We start from the raw sequence: 17,912 nt of genomic DNA, 5'->3' as shown, positions 1-17,912 counted from the left end.
AGACTTCACCTCTAGGCGTTAGCATCCTTCCTATGCAGTGAGGCAAGGTGGAACTTCTTAATTTTTAAGGTCCTACTAGCCCTAAAACTCCATCATAGAATTCTAAACATTTACAAAAGTTGTAGGAATGATAGAAAATCATCTTCACTTTATTAGTAAGCACTTAAGCTTGTCTATAATGTGTATTTTAAATTTTTATTATGAAAAATTTCAAATGTATATACAAAGGTAGAGGTTTACTCCTATGGATACAGGAACTCCCTAGATTCAGTAATTTATAATATATATTTTTAAACTGGAGGGTTTTGTCAACTAAGAGGAAAAACTTTTCCCAATTATAGACAATACCACAACATTACTACTGTGGAGACAACTTTAGAGCAGACTAAATTAATCAAATCTTGCTTTTGGTAATCCTTGTGATGGGAGTCAATTTTTTTTAACTTTTTGTTTTGAAGTAATTTTAGAATTACAGAAAAGTTGCAAAACTAGTATAGAGTGTTCCCTTATATGCTTCACACAGCTTCCTGTAAATGTTAACATCTTACCTAATCACAGTACATTTATCAAAATCAGGAAGTTAACATTGATGTAGTACCAGTAACTGTTTTCCAGATCTTATTTGAATTTCACCAGTTACTACACTACTGTCGTTTTCTGGTCTAAGATCAAACTCAAGATCAAGATTGTATTTCCTTTTTTTTTTTTTTTTGAGATGGAGTCTTGCTCTGTCACCCAGGCTGGAGTGCAGTGATGCAATCTCAGCTCACTGCAACCTCCACCTCCTAGGTTCAAGTAATTCTCCTGTCTCAGCCTCCCACGTAGCTGGAACTATAGGCACACGCCACCATGCCTGATTTTTTATTTTTTATTTATTTATTTATTTATTTATTTTTTTTTATTTTTATTTTTTTTGAGACGGAGTCTTGCTCTGCCGCCCAGGCTGGAGTGCAGTGGCCGGCTCTCAGCTCACTGCCAGCTCCGCCTCCCGCGTTTACGCCATTCTCCTGTCTCAGCCTCCCGAGTAGCTGGGACTACAGGCGCCCGCCTCGTCGCCCGGCTAGTTTTTTGTATTTTTTAGTAGAGACGGGGTTTCACCGTATTAGCCAGGATGGTCTCGATCTCCTGACCTCATGATCCGCCCGTCTCGGCCTCCCAAAGTGCTGGGATTACAGGCTTGAGCCACCGCGCCCGGCCGATTTTTAATTTTTTTTAGAGACATGGTTTTACCATGTTGTTCAGGCTGGTCTCGAACTCTTGACCTCAGGTGATCCACTGCCTCAGCCTCCCGAAGTGCTGGGATTACAGGCGTGAGCCACCACACCCAGCCTACTCTACTATTTTGAATACAACTGACCATTTTGTAGAATATCCCTCAATTTGGGTTTCTGGGATGTTTTTAATTAGATTGAGGTTATGCATTTTTTAAAAATACCACTGAAGTGATGTTGTGCCTTTCATCATTATCAAGAGGTACATGATACTGATGTCTCATTACTGGTGATGTTACCTTAGAACACTGGGTTAAGGTGGGAAACCATGTTTCACTACTGCAAAGTTACTATTTTCCTTTTGTAATTTAAAAGCATTAGGAGGGAAGTACTATCTTGTTTTATATCACAGCTTTACACACTCATTTTGACATTTGTTGATTTTTGAATGCAACAGTTATTACTGTGCCTTTTGACTAATGGTAAATTCTCTATTGCTGTTATTCTCACTACATTAATTTGAATCCTACCGTATATTTATTCAGTTGATTGATACCATTATGGACCTGTGTATACTTATTCTGTAAGTTATTATGCATTACTATTCGTATTTATTTTGTTGATCCGATTGTCCCAGATTTGGCCATTGGAAACTCCTTTGAGCTTGTTTTTGTGTCCTTTCAATATTATCCCCATTTTTTTAAAGCACTTCCTTACTTTCTGGTACCACAAGACACTCATGGCTCATCTTAAAATTTTCCTGCCCCACACCTGGAACTGACCATTTCTCCAAAGAGCCCTGATTCCTTTTATTGGAGAAAGGCATTTAGAAACTAAGGTCTGAGTGCTAGGTTTGCTCCTGCTATGAGATGTCATCATTCCTAGACCCTCTTAGCAGACAGAGAGATAGAGAACATATGAACCTCAACATACGTACATATACATCTGTATGTATTTCTACATCAGCCTGTGTGTGTGTATAGTGGTTGTTGTTGTTTTGTTTTGTTTTTTTTGGAGACAGAGTCTTACTCTGTCACCCAGACTGGAGTGCAGTGGTGCAATCTCAGCTCACTGCAACTTCCGCCCCCCAGGTTCAAGTGATTCTCCTGTCTCAGTCTCCGGAGTAGCTGGGATTACAGGTGCCCTCCACCACGCCCAGATATTTTTTGTATTTTCAGTAGAGATGGGGTTTCACCATGTTGGCCAGGCTGGTCTCGAACTCCTGACCTCGTGGTCTGCCTGCCTCGGCCTCCCAAAGTGCTAGGATTACAGGAATGAGCCACCGCACCTGGCCAGCCTGTATATATATGTGAAAAACCATGAATACTCACTGGCAGTTGCAGTTCCAGTTCCAATCCAGCACCGCAAGTTTACTTGCCCTTTGCTCATTTGAAACTCCATTCTCCAGAAGTGAGAAAGTGCTCTTATTCTCCACAGCATACTCATGGCTCCATCCTAGTGTATATGTAAGGTGGTTTTAGAATTGCTAACCGAGACCCCTGTGACAAACTGACTTTAGAAAATATTTGTGTATAGTACCTTTTGTCATTGGCCTTATAGTATATTCAAAACACTTGCTTTCCAACTGAGGTAACTTCTTTCTTCCCCACCCCCTTCAATGTGATTGTGTTATTCAGTTGTAACAAATTGTTCATTTGTTACTGTTTATATTCCATTTTGGGTTCCTGCCATGCTCTGGTTAATTTTAATTATTTGTTTTATTTTGGATATTTGAATATCCAAATATTCAAATGGATTTTGGATATTTTGGATTCGAAACATTATCATGATTTTAAACTATACAAAAAACAATATACTCAAAAGTGTCATTTCCCCCCTCATCCCTATTAACCTGTTCCCATTTCCCCATTATTTCCACCCTATTCCAGTCTCATTAGTTATATCATTAGATCCTGGGTTTTCTTCCTGTATTTTATTATGTTTTATGTCATTTTATTTTTTCTGTTTCTGTCAACAAAGGGAGCCAGGTATGGTGGCTCACACCTGTAATCCCAGCAATTTGGGAGGCTGAGGCAGGAGGATGGCTTGACCTCAAGAATTTGAGACCATCCTGAGCAACATAGAGACCTTGTCTCTACAAAAAATTTAACATTTAGCCACGTGTGATAGCACATGCCTCTAGCCCCAGCTACGCAGAAGGCTGAGGCAGGAGGATCTCTTGAGCCCAGGAGTTCAAGGCTGCAGAGAGTTGTGATCATGCCACTTGTACTCCAGCCTGGGCAACAGAACAAGGCTCTGTCTCCGTTTAAAAAAAGAAAAAAAGAAAGAACAAAAGAAAGGGCAATGACTAATCTTTTGTCTTTCATCTTGATAGAATGTACTTTCCTGGGAAATTTTAGAGTAAATGGTTGATTTTACTTTTTCACTCAAAAGACCTCCTTGGTTTTCTGGAACAAATCTATTTTATAGAAATTTATTGTGATATACTTTCATTTGTCAAGGTTAAAATGTCCTGGTTTTTCCTCCTTTAAACAAGTTAGCTATCTAGGGGAGGAGAACAAAGATTACCCTAAAGGTGGTCCCTGTTCAAAACCAAGATCACCTTGTTCTTTTTGAAATCTTCTCAGTCTTTACTGGTTTGCCTTTTCTTTATAGCATCACCAGATACACTTAGATGTGAAACCAGATATAAAACCTGGAACTAGGCCAGGTGCGGTGGCTCATGCCTGTAATCCCAGCACTTTGGGAGGCCGAAGCGGGCAGATCACCTGAGGTCAGGAATTCAAGACCCGTCTGACCAACATGGCAAAACCCCATCTCTACTAAAAATACAAAAAATTAGCTTGGAGTGGTGGTGGGCACCTGTAATCCCAGCTATTTGGGAGACTGAGGCAGGAGAATCACTTGATCCTGGGATGCGGACGTTGCAGTGAGCGGAGATCGCACCACTGCACTCCAGCCTGACAGAGTGAAACTCCGTCTCAAATAAATAAATAAAATAAAACCTGGAACTAAAGTCAGCTGTAGAGTGAACAAGAACAATAGACACTGATCACCCATTACAATATGTTGTTATAGATACGTGATTTACTAAATTTCTGCCATTTCTGTGTAAAGAGACAATGAAGTGGTGTGGAGGAGGGGACAGATAGGCTTTGAAAGTGATGGACTTGAGTTTTGAATCTTGGAATTGCTCCCTGATATTTTTATGACTTTAGACAAGTTGCATAACTACCTGGAGCATCCAGTTTTTTTTAAATCTGTAAAATGGGAATAATTTTCACTCCCACAGGTTGTGTGACAGTGATATGGTTTGGCTATGTGCCTACCCAAATCTCATCTTGAATTGTAGTTCCTATGATCCCCACGTGTTGTGGGAAGGACCCAGTGGGAGGTAACTGAATCATGGGGGCAGTTTCTCCCGTGCTGTTCTCATAATAGAGTGAGTTCTCACGAGATCTGATGGTTTTACAAGTGTCTGGCAGGGAAACCCTGCTGGCCCTTCTGTCTCCTCCCACCATGTGAAGAAGGGTATGTTTGCTTCCCCCTCTGCCATGATTGTAAGTTTCCTGAGGCTTCCCCAGCCATGTGAAACTAAGTCAATTAAACCTCTTTTATTTATAAATGACCCAGTCTCGGGCAGTTCTTCATGGCAGCATGAGAATGGACTAATACAAATAGTTATGAACAAAAGTGTCAGACATTTAGTGGACACTTAATTTTTTCTGCCCTATATATTGTGTTTCACTAATTTGTTTTGCTTCCTTTTAATTGATGTAAGGAAAAAGATCCTTGACTCCTCTTCTTCTTTTTCTGTCGCCAAGGCTGGAGTGCAATGGCACATCTTAGCTCACTGCAACTGTGGCCTCCCAGGTTCAAGTGATTCTCCCACCTCATCCTCCTAAGTAGCTAGGACTGCAGTCACATACCACCACGCCCAGCTAATTTTTGTATTTTTAGCAAAGATGGGGTTTTGCCATGTTAGCCAGACTGATCTTGAACTCCTGACCTCAGGTGATCCACCCACCTTGGCCTCCCTAAGTGTTGGGATTACAGGCGTGAGCCCTGTGCCTGGCTGTCTCCTCTTTTTCTTATCTACTACATGTCATCCATCAGCAAATCCTCTTGGCTCTACCATGGTTATTAGAGACCTCATTTGCCTTTAATAACCATCTTCAAATTAGTCATATATCTTTTTTTTTTTTTTTCTCGAGACGGAGTCTGGCTCTGTCGCCCAGGCTGGAGTGCAGTGGCGCGATCTTGGCTCACTGCAAGCTCTGCCTCCCGGGTTTATGCCATTTTCCTGCCTCAGCCTCCCGAGTAGCTGGAAGTACAGGCGCCCGCCACCTCGCCCGGTTGGGTTTTTTTTTGTATTTTTTAGTAGAGACGGGGTTTCACCGTGTTAGCCAGGATGGTCTCGATCTCCTGACGTTGTGATCCGCCCGTCTCGGCCTCCCAAAGTGCTGGGATTACAGGCTTGAGCCACCGCGCCCGGCCAATCATATATCTTAATAGTAATGTTATCTAACTTATATTTCTCTAGGTTCTGGGGGAAGAATAACATTATGGACTCAAAAAGGCTTTTCTGAATTGTAAACTTCCTTTTCATGATTCGTCTGTGTATGGAGGAGATAACTTAGGTTAGTTTGATGGGATTTATTCTTTCTCAAAGAAATTTTGATTTTTACTCTTTATATGAGGATCCTAATGGTTGCAAATCAGTTTCTAGAATCTGTCCCACTTTTTCTTATGTCAGTTAAGATGACCATCTTTTAATTTTTATTCAAAGTTTTCCTTTCATTTAAAAAGTTACTGTGTTCTAAAGTACTCTAATTGATATGATTATGATGACTGATACTTCAGTCCTTATACTTAAGTTTAATTGCAAGTCATGGCTACATTGCTACTTTTAAGCTTTGCGTTCTTAGAAAATCAAATCTGACTTACATAAGGTTCTAAATAGTTACCAATTACTCTTCCCCATCCCCCAGTCTCTCACATCGTCTGATTTGTCAACTTTAGTGGTTGGAAGAGGCCCATCAAAATGCTGGCTGTATGTGGTTCTCTTGCCTCTCAGTACTTTCAGCCACATTTGAATGCAAAGAATGCAGATAGTCAGCAGTATTTTTAAATGTGAAATTTTCAACAGAGTGTTCTACAGGTTCCAGTTGTTGGCATACCTCCTTTCCCTCTCCAAATCTCACTGAAACGATAGATGGAGGGAGCAAAGATTTTCAAAAGAAGAAGAAGAAATCAATAATAGTGCTGGAAAGGGGAGGAATGTAACAGTGGATCAGAAATTATGGAGAATTTCTGGAATATGTAAAGTTGATGGAGTTGGACCAATGGAAACTAGTCTCATCAAATCCAACCCAAGACAGGTGTAAAGAGGACTTATGCAGAGGTACATACTGTTCCTCTCAACAGGCTTAGGCAGAACTCCAAGCTCATAGTTAGCTGGTATGAGGCAGCCCAAGCAGGCTGTGCAGCAGTCATCAGGGTTGTTATAAAACAAGATGGAACAGCGGGGCCAGTAAACCTCCAGTGCAGTAGTTCTCAACTTTTCCTGAATTTAGAATTACCTAGGGAGCTTTTAAAAATTCTGACACCTAGACCAGTTAAATAAGAATCTCAAATCTCAGAAGATGGAACTCTAGGCACAAGTATTTTTTTTTTTTTTTTTTAACTCCCAGATTAGTTTGCAGGCAAGGACTGAAAACTACTAGACTAGGGTCTGGCTGTGACTTTTTCTCCCAAGCTAAAACCAGTAAGACCAGGTTCTAAAATAAAATAGAAAAATAATAAAATACATTTAAAAATAAATAATAAAATCAAATGTGCCTCAAAAGACTCCAAGTGTTAGGACTTAGACTAGGGAAAATGAATGTAGTTTTTGAAACCTTTTTGTTTTTTTTGAGACAGAGTCTCACTCTGTCACTCAGGCTGTAGTGCAGTGGCACGATCTCAGCTCACTGCAAGCTGCGCCTCCTGGGTTCATGCCATTCTCCTGCCTCAGCCTCCCGAGTAGCTGGGACTACAGATGCCTGCCACCACGTCTGGCTAATTTTTTTGTATTTTTAGTAGAGACAGGGTTTTGCCACGTTTGCCAGGATGGACTCGATCTCCTGACCTTGTGATCCACCTGCCTTGGCCTCCCAAAGTGCTGGGATTACAGGCGTGAGCCACCACGCCCGGCCTTTTTTGAGCTTTTAAAACAAATTTAAAGGGGAAAAAAGTGAAAAGACAGCTTTTCATAGTAAATAATGCTAAAGTGTTCTGCTCCTGAAGTCAACTTTCCTGTGCCGTCATGCCCAGCTCATAGTAAATGCTTAATAAATATTTGTGAAATCTTCACCCGTAGATCTCCTCAATCAGCCCATCCTTTTGCAGAAAGGCCTGCCATGGAAACATATCTAATTGCTTAGAAAAATGGTGCCAGCTAACTATAGTCATTTGATCATCCCAAATCCTTCCTTTATAATACAGCCAGACAACAAAGAATCATCAGCAAATCTCATGAAAAAAAAGCACCACTAAAGTGGACTAACAGAAGAAGAGAACTTTAAAAATACTAATTATTGTCTTCAGAAATTGTTAACAGGACATCAAATTCACAAGTAAAAAAGCCAACTTCCCTGAAAAAGGAAAGGGAGGACAAGAAAGTTTCTGGAAATTAGAGCATGATTAATCAAAACTGAAACTCAGAGGAAGGGTTGAAGAGCAAAATGGACAGTCCCTGAAATCTGGTGATCTGAAAGACAGCCAAGGGTTTCTCAGAACACAGGAAAAAAGAGGGATGAATAGTGAAAAAGAAATTAGAAGATATGGATAATAAATCCAGGAGAGGTAATATGCATCTAATCAAACATCTAATAGAAAATTTCCTATAGGCGATGAAAGAAAAACAGTCTTAAGATTGAAAGGGCCAGTTGATAGTGGTACCCAGGAGGAAGGAGTGATTTTTCACCCAGATACATCCTGGTGAAATTTCTGAATTCTGTAGCTTACAAGAAAATTCTGAACTCTTCCAAGAAAGAACAAGCTATGTGCAAAGGAATAAGAATCTTACTCATTACACCAAAGACAATGCTTTTGATCATTGTCTATAGCTATATGTATTTTGAACCTAGAATTCCATACTCAGCCAAACTATCATTTATGTACGAGAACAAAATTAACTTTTTGGAATTTGCAGACTCTTATTTTTGAAAAAAATACTGTGAGATGTACCAAAACAAACAAAAAAATAAGAAGCAACAACTCAAGGCATAAGAAACAGTAGCGAGAAAAAAAAAGTAATTCCCATATCAGATACATTTGTCCTGAAAGATCTCTGAAGCAGTAGAGCTGTAATGTTAAAAGTAATATTAATAATGAAACAGTCTGGACTGGGCACAGTGGCCCACACCCGTAATCCCCACACTTTGGGAGGGCGGGGTGGGTGCATCACTTGAGGCTGGGAGTTCGAGACCAGCCTGGCCAATATGACAAAACCCCATCTCTACTAAAAATACAAAATTTAGCAAGGTATGATGGCACATGCCTGTAATCTCAGCTACTCAAGAGGCTGAGGCAGGAGAATCACTTGAACCCAGGAGACAGAGGTGGCAGTGAGCCAAGATTATACCACTGCCTGGGTGACAGAGGGAGACTCTGTCTCAAAATAATAATAATAAAACAATAACAGTCTGGATTCTGGGTTATTTTAACAAAAGGTGGTGAGGGTAGGAAATGAAGAGGGGAAGGCAAAATTGTCTAAGATTATTTTATTTTTTAAAACATTTTTTGGCCAGGCGCAGTGCCTCACGCCTGTAATCCTAACACTTTGGGAGGCTGAAGCAGGCGAGTCATGAGGTCAGGAGATCAAGACCATCCTGGCTAACACGGCGAAATCCCATCTCTACTAAAAATACAAAAAATTAGCCGGGCGTGGTGGGGGCACCTGTAGTCCCAGCTACTTGGGAGGCTGAGGCAGGAGAATGGCGTGAACCCGGGAGGCAGAGCTCGCAGTGAGCTGAGATCATGCCCCTGCGCTCCAGCCTGGGCGACAGAGCAAGACTGTCTCAAAAAAAAAAAAAATTTTTTTTTGGAAATGAGGTCTTGCTCTGTCGTCCAGGCTAGCATGCAGTGGCACAGTTGTGGCTCGTTGCAGCTCAACGTCCTGCCCTCAAGCCGTCCTCCCACCTCAGCCACCGGAGTAGCTGGGACTGCAGGTGCACACCCAGCTAACTTTTTTTTATCCTTCTAGAGACTTGGTCTTGCTATGTTGCTCAAGCTGGTCTTGAACTCCAGGGCTTAAGCGATCCACCTGCTGCAGCCTCCCAAGTAGTTGAGATTACAAGCTAGTGTACTACCACAACCAGCTGTCTTAATTTCTTGTTCCAGGGGAGATTATGCTGATTCTTTTATTTTATTTTATTTTATTTTTAAGATTCAGGGGAGACATGTGCCAGTTTGTTACATGGATATATTGTCTATAATGCTGAGGTTTGGGCTTCTATTGAACCCATCATCCAGATAGTGAACACAGAATATAGCCCTTGTACCTACCCCTCCATCCTTTTTCGCTTTTGGAGTCCCCAGTGTCTCTTGTCTCCATCTTTATGTCTGTGTGTACTCAGAGTTTAGCTCCTACTTATAAGTGAGAACAGGCAGTATTTGGTTTTCTGTTTCGTGTTAATTCAGTTAGGATAGTGGCCTCCAGCTGCATCTGTGTTGCTGCAGGGGACATCCTTTCATTCTTTTTTATGGCTGCATAGTATTTCATGGTGTATATGTACCACATTTTCTTTCTTTTTTTTTTTTTTTCTTTCAAGTCTGTCAAGCTATTCTTTACTTTGGAGAGAGGGCAGGGCAGAGTGCTCTGTCCTTCTTGGCAGTGGCTTTTGTCACGGTGGCCAGGACATTGCTCAGTTCCTCCCGCTTCCTCTTGGTGTGGATGTGCATCCCCACCCTTGTCTTGATGAACTTGAGGGCCCATTTGTCCTTGGAGACCTTCAGTAACTCCATGGTGCACGGCTCCTATGGGGTGAAGCCACACACCTCTCAGATCATATCCTGCACGAACTTGGTGTATTTGGTAAGGTGCCTGCCAGGGCGGCTGTGCCTGGGCTTCCTCACGTTCTTGTCACCTTGTGGCCCTTATTGAAGCCCACGGCCATAGGGTAGCACAGAGCCATGGCTGCTGCTCTCCAATGGTGGCCATAGTGGAAGGAAGCCCACATTTTATTTATCCAATCCACCGTAGATGGACACCTAGGTTGATTCTGTGTCTTTGCTACTAAGAATATAACTGTACTTAAGAGTAAGTGCTATGCTGGACATGGTGGCTCATGCCTGTAATCCCAGCACTTTGGGAGGCCAAGGTGGAAAGATCACTTGAGCCCAGGAGTTTGAGACCAAACTGGGCAACGTAGTAAGACCCCATTTCTACAGAAAAAAAAAAAAAAAAGCCAGGCATGGTGGTGCATGCCTGTAGTGCCGGCTACTCAGGAGGCTGTAGTGGGAGGATCATTTGAGTCACATTTATACCACTGCACTCTAACCTGGACAATAAAGCTAAACCCTATCTCAAAACAAAACAAGCTGGATGCGGTGGCTCATGCCTGTAATCCTAGCACTTTGGGAGGCCGAGGTAGGTGGATCATTTGAGGTCAGGAGTTTAAGACCAGCCTGGCCAATATGGTGAAACCCTGCCTCTACTAAAAATACAAAAATTAGCCAGGCGTGGTGGCGGGCACCTGTAGTCCCAGCTACTTGGGAGGCTTAGGCAGGAGAATTGCTTGAACCTGGGAGGTGGAGGTTGTAGTGAGCTAAGATCGTGCCACTGCACTCCAGCCTGGGCAACAGAGTGAAACTCGGTCTCAAACACACACACACACACACAATGCTGCAGTAAACATGTCAGTGCAAATGCCAGCTCTCTTTCTGATGGAACGATTTCTTTTCCTTTGGTTGTATACCCAGTAATGGATTGCTGGGTCAAATGGTAGTTTGATTTTTAGTTCTTTGAGAAATTTCCAAACTGCTTTCCACAGGAGTTGAACAGATTTCCATTCTCATCAACAGTGTTTAAGCATTCCCTTTTCTCCACAACCTTGCCAACATCTGTTATTTTTTGATTTTTTAATAATAGTCATTCTGACTCAGGTGTGAGATGGTATCTCGTTATGGTTTTGATGTGCATTTCTCTGATGATTAGTGATGTTGAGCATTTTTTCCATGTTCGTTGACTGCTGCTTCGTGTCTTTTGCCTACTTTTTAATGGGGCTATTTATTTTTTTCTTGTTGATTTAAGTTCTTTATAGATTCTGGATATTAGTCCTTTGTCAGATGCATAATATGCAAATGTTTTCTCCCATTCTGTAGTTTGTCCGTGTGCTTTGTTGGTAGTTTATTTTGCTGTGCTGAAGCTCTTTAGTTTAATTAGGTCCCAACTGTCAGGTTTTTTTTGTTGCATTTGATTTTGGGGACTTAGTCATAAATTCTTTGCCCAGGCAATGTCCGGAAGAGTATTTTCTAGGTTTTCTTCTGGGATTTATATAGTTTGAAGCCTTACATTTAAGCCTTTAATCCGTCTTGAGTTTGTTTTTATATATGGTGAGAGGTAGAGGGTCTGGTTTCCTATTTGGATGCCTTTTATTTCTTTCTCTTGCCTGATTGCTCAGGCTAGGACTTGCCGTATACCAATTGCTGTGGCTCAGTACCATGCCGAATAGGAGTTGTAAGAGTGGACACCCTTTTTTTGTTCCAGTTCTTAGGTGGAATGCTTCCAACTTTTGCCCGTTCGGTATGATATTGACAGCTCAGTGCGGTGGTTCACACCTGTAATCCCAGGACTTTGGAGGACCGAGGCAGGAGGATTGCATGAGCCTAGAAGTTCAAGACGAGCCTGGGCAGCATAGTGAAACCTTGTCTCTACAAAAAATAAAAAAAATTAGCCGCACATAGTGGCATGCCCCTGTAGTCCCAGCTTACTTGGGAGGCTGATGCAGGAGGATCACTTGAGCATGGGTGATAGAGGCTTCGGTGAGTTATGGTTGCACCACTGCACTCCAGCCTGGGCAATGGAATAAGACCTTGTCTCAAAAAAAAAAAAAAAAAAAAAAGATATTGTCATAGGCGGCTCTTACTATTTTGAAGTATGTTCCTTTGATGCTTAGTTTATTGAGGGTTTTTTTTATAATGAAGGGATGTTGGATTTTATTGAATGCTTTATGCTGATTGATTCTGAACATTGATAAATATATGTGTGTGTATATATATATATATATATCTTTAAATGATTTGTTCAGACTTTAATGGAAAGTACTAGTAAGAATAGCATGTAGAATTTCCAAACCACTCCATGTAGAGTGGGGAAATAGAGGAACAAGGAAAACTTCATCAATTGAGCGAAAGTTGTTTTAAAAAAATGAGAAAACACTGGCCGGGTGTGGTGGCTCAGGCCTATAATCCCAGCACTTTGGGAGGCCAAGGCAGGCAGATCATGAGGTCAGGAGATTGAGACCATCCTGGCTAACATGGTGAAACCCCGTCTCTACTAAAAATACAAAAAATTAGCTGGGCGTGGTGGCGGGCGCCTGTAGTCCCAGCTACTCGGGAGGCTGAGGCAGGAGAATGATGTGAACCTGGGAGGCAGAGGTTGTAGTGAGCTGAGATCGTGCCACTGCACTCCAGCCTGGGTGACAGAGCGAGACTCTGTCTCAAAAAAAAAAAAAAAAAAAAAGAAAAAACATTGTGTAGAAAACCTAAGACAAGAATAAAACCACTCATGTCAGTGATTACAAAAAATATGAATGGGATAAAGTCACCTATTAAAGGCAAAAGGTCTTATAAAGTGAGAACAACAACAATGTCTAGCTACGTGTTCTTTATAAATGAAACACCAAAAATGTACCAAAAATTGAAAATAGAGGAAAGATTACATCTGCCCATATTGAGATCTGATGGAGCTGTGAGACTTTACGTTTTTGTTTTTCATATGCTTTTGAAGTATTTATGAATGTCCTGGGATATAAGTCCAGGAATAGAGAGCAAATTCTTGGAACCACTTTATTATATGTTTTCACAAAATAATGTAATAACGGTACTTGGTCTAAAGTGGCCAGTGTTCATTCTTTCAAATATTTTGGATTTATATAATTTCTTTCTTCCAAAAAGGTATCTTCAAGTCTTCAGGTAGAATAAAATCATAGTAGAAAATAAGTCTTTCTGGCCAGCCATGGTGGCTCACACTTGTAATCCCAACACTTCGGGAAGCCAAGGTGGGAGGATTGCTTGAGGCCAGGAGTACGAGACCAGCCTGGCAATATGGTGAGACCCCATTCTTAACAACAACAACAACAAAATAGCCAGGCATGGTGGTGTGTGCCTATAGTCCCAGCTACTAGGGAGGCTGAGGAAAGAGAATAGCTTGAGTCTACAAGTGTGAGGCTGCAATGAGCCATGATCACACCACTGCACTCCAGGCTGGGCAACAGAGTGAGACCCCCAACTCAAAACAAAAAAATAAAGAGGCCGGGCACAGTGGCTCACACCTGTAATCCCAGCACTTTGGGAGGCCGAGGCAGGAGGATCACATGAGGTCAGAAGTTCAAGACCAGCCTGGCCAACATGGCGAAACCCTGTCTCTACTAAAAACACAAAAATTAGCTGGGCATGGTGGTCCCAGCTACTCGGGAGTCTGAATGAGAATTCCTTGAACTCAGGAGGCAGAGGTTGCAGTAAGTTGAGGTTGTAGTGAGGCAAGATCACACCACTACACTCCAGTCTGGGCAACAGAACAAGACTCTGTCTCAAAAAAAGAAAGAAAACAGTCTTTTGTTGCTGCTGCTGGGGCTGTTGTTACAAAAAAAAAAAAAAAATTCCAGCCAGTTGGTCATTTATTTTAGAATAGTATTAAAAAACAAAGGTTCCATGTCAATATGGAATTTGTATAGCTTCCTAGAATTTATTAAAATAGGAATACTAATAGATTCAAAAAGGAAAATTTGTATAAATTAGTGAAAATTACCACCCTGTCCTTAATGCCCTATTTTAAGATTAGTCACTAAATAAATATTTACTTGCTGGCCCTGAACTCTGTGCTGGGTACTGTGAGGCACAAAAGAAGTACAAGATACTGCCTTTGCTTACTAAGAATTTTATTCATACTTTGACAGCTTTCTGTGTTAAGCCATTAAATGTTTTCTTACACAGAGCTCTCAAACATGTTTAATCTGGTATAATTTACCACTAGGTGGAGGAAAATAATTATAGCTAACATTCATTTAGTTCATCTTTGTATATCCACACTTTACAACAGCGTTTTCACATGATAGACACCCTAACATATGAATGAATGAATGAATGAATGAATGAATGAATGAATGAATGAATATCAGGTGCTAGATTAAAAGCTCTAATTCAGTATCTAATTTAATCCTCTCCACAATTATCATTTAGCTAGTATATTATGCACATTCTATCAATGAAGAAACTGAGGTTCAAATCACTTTAATTACTTTGCCCAAAGTCATAATCGAAGTGCCAGAATGGAACTGGAATCCAGGTCTAACGCAAGTGCTATAGTGGTGTGAATGGACGACTGGTAAGGGCTGGTGTTCATGGAGAATTTGTTGCCAGATGTGTACTTCTTGTTTAGACTAAGGAAAAGAAATCATTTGCATAAATGTTACCCAGTTCCAGGAGCCAAGTTCCATGCCTGTTAGCATCTAGCATCTGTCCGTCAGTTCCGGAAGCAATCTTACAGTGGTGTGTGTTCATCCTAAGTAATACAAAACAGTGCAGAGGAGGAAGGGGGACAGTTTAGGGGAAATCTGACCACCATGCATGATGGAAGCGTTTCTCTTGTTCTCCTGCTTTTAGAAAGCCATCTCTGCTTGCTTTTTTAGGGGGTTATTAAGATCCTACTCTCTTGGATACCATGCTCTATTAGGCAGGAGACACAGGCAGAGAGAAGCTCACTTGGCATGAATTAACCAACAGAGAAAACCTTTGCTCAGTGGGAGTAACCTGTCACAACCTGGTTTTCTCTGGCCACATAACCAGTCTTGTCTAGTAGTAATGCCATTACAATATTCCCATTCAGATCCCCATGACCCAGTAATTGTTTTGAGAATGAGTGCAAAGCTATCAGACACCAACTACTATAATTAGAAAAGGGAAAATAGACACTTACCAGAGCTAATATCTTTAGGCTGGAGCATTTACAGCTTTTTGTTTTTTTGTTTTTTAAGTTATGGAGCCTCTTTCTCAGTTTTGCTTCCTAAAATACAAATTGCATGGTTTAGGGGTTCTTGCATTTCATTTTTGTTACTGCTGTGCACTCTCTTTCCTTTTTTCCCCCCTATTTTAATCGGAGTACAAATTGCTGTCAGCACATCGAGTTCATGTGCCAGCCACATTCAGAACAGGGTGTTCTGTGCTCTTCAAAACAAAATTGCTCTAGGGCAGTAAGAGAACAATAAGTCAGAGCTCCAGTTTAAGTGATGTTTTGCAGCTCGCTTGATGTGGTTACACTCCGATTGCGCAGCTAAGCTTGGGTAATTTGGTTTGGTTTGAGTTTGTGGGGATTTGGAGGACCTCCCTCCCCTTTTAAGTTACATAGTCTTTAAGTCAAGAAAAAAATGTTGTCTCTTTTTAACTTGTTTATTTCTTTCTCTACCAAAAAAGCCCTAAGTAGAAGCATCCTGTATGTACTTTTATTCTCTTTGGGCACGTCATAGATGATTTACTTCCCGTAAATCATGCTGGTTGGGATTAGCAACAGACCTCCTGAGCCCTAGAGGCTGCACTCCCAGTGAGTCATGATGGTTATTATTAAATATTTATTAAGTTAGTATTTGCACTAAAAGATGCCAGGTCAAAAAGCAACCACAGGTCTTCCACAGCCAGAGCTGCCATGGTTTTTGTTTTGTTTTGGCTTTTTTGGTAGCAATTTTAAAGATAACATTAAAAAGAATAAATGGAGCTATAGGAACTAGGCACATCTGCATCTGTTACCGCAAGCGGGGCCCCTACTGTGGCAATCAGCAGTCTTTGGTGGCTCCAAGTAGTATGTGAGTTCTTGTCAGCAGTCTTGTAGAACTTGTCACATCAGTGTTCCAAGTTTAGAAACCAGTTAACCCAGCAATGCCCTTGTACATGTAGAGAATCAATGGGCTGTATTCACCATGAGGCTGTGATACCTCCTTTTACTCTGACATTCCGAATATTGTCAGTATTACAAAGTGATGGTTTTGGTTTTTTTTATATAAACTGGGGTGTATGTGTCTGGATGTGTATCCATTTAAGATTTTATAGTACTACAGGGTCCAATTTTGAAGGGTTAGATTTACCAGGAAAAAAAAAAAGATTAGTCCACATGTAAAGTAGAAAATATTTATAAGAGCTACCACAAATGTTTACTGTCCTATTACAGCATCAGACACTAGTTCTGTCATTTATTGTCTCTCTGAGAAAGACGAGCTACAATGAATGTTTTGCTTTCTTAATTATGCCTTTGTTACAGTTTGACTTTTTTTTTTTGGCACGGTTACTTCATTTATCTTTCCCAACATGTTTATTAGTAGCCAGTCTTTTTCCCTCACTAATGATGGGTTATCACATCTAAAGAGAACTTCTGAGATTGCTTATATCATTTTAATATCAAGTACATACATCAAGCTGAAAAACAGCCTGGGAAACTAACGCACAGGCAGGAATCCTTGCAGAGTCTCTGGATTTCCTGTTTTGAAAACATTCAAACTCGATCAACCAAAAGCCACAACAAATGTACTGATAATTTCCTCCCCCACTAAATGTACTCTCCTTAAGGGAGGAAGATGATACTTCCAACAATAAACTTCAGACGAAAAAAATCTGTTTGTTAACTAAGTTGTGAGCTACTAGGACAATAAATCTCTATGCTTGAGACATTCCACAATACATGAGCTGAAATTTACTTTGCTCAGCAAATCTTTTTTTTTTTTTTATGAAAAACGTTATTAGTCTAAATTTCTTGGGCAGAGTTTTAAATATTTAGAACTCATAACCTCTTTAGAAACATCAATTTTTACTTCAGTAAAAATATCTTTTTTTTTTTTTTTTTTAATGGAGACAGGGTCTCACTCTGTCACCCAGGCTGGACTGCAGTGCCGCAATAACAACTCACTGCAGCCTTGAACTCCTAGGTTCAAGCAGTCCTCCCACCTCAGCCTCCTGAGTAGCTGGGACTTATAGGGGTGTGTCACCACCCTCAACAAATTGAGTAAAAATATCTTAAGCTTCAGACTCCCTGTAGAACCTCTCTAGTATGCATGTACAGTCATATGCTGCATAACATTTTGTTTAACAGCAGATTGCACATCGGACAGTGGTCCTATGAAATTATAATTCCTTATTTTTACTCTATCTTCTCAATGTTTAGATACGCAAGTACTTACCATCGTGTTACAGTTACCTACCATATTCAGTACAGTAACATGCTATACCGATTTGTAGCCTAGGAGCAATATGCTACACCACTTAGCCTAGGTTATAGTAGGCTGCTACATCTTGATTTGTGTAAGAATATTCTAAGATGTTCCCACAACGATGAGAATACCTGATGACACATCTCTCAGAATGTATCCCCATCCTTAAGTGAAGCATGACTGTATTTGAAAATTTTAAAGTTGAATTTATTTTTTAAATGTTTTCCAATCCAGAATGAACTTTCAATTTGCCACAAGTTAATTTTATCTAGAGCATTCTAAA

At 40.7% G+C, this 17,912-nt stretch overlaps 1 protein-coding gene and 1 pseudogene across 4 annotated transcripts in view; one reads left to right on the top strand and one right to left on the bottom strand.

Annotated features, from left to right (window-relative positions):
* FKBP5 (FKBP prolyl isomerase 5) overlaps positions 1-17,912 on the top strand; it is a 116,148-nt gene that overhangs the window by 70,529 nt on the left and 27,707 nt on the right. The gene's annotated exons all lie outside the window — the stretch shown is intronic.
* LOC115897052 lies at positions 9,966-10,574 on the bottom strand (annotated as a pseudogene).

This window comes from Rhinopithecus roxellana, chromosome 4 (genome assembly GCF_007565055.1).
Source record: "Rhinopithecus roxellana isolate Shanxi Qingling chromosome 4, ASM756505v1, whole genome shotgun sequence".
NCBI lineage: Eukaryota > Metazoa > Chordata > Mammalia > Primates > Cercopithecidae > Rhinopithecus > Rhinopithecus roxellana.
The sequence above is the reverse complement of the archived record's forward strand: the minus strand, read 5'-3'. Positions and strand labels throughout refer to the sequence as shown.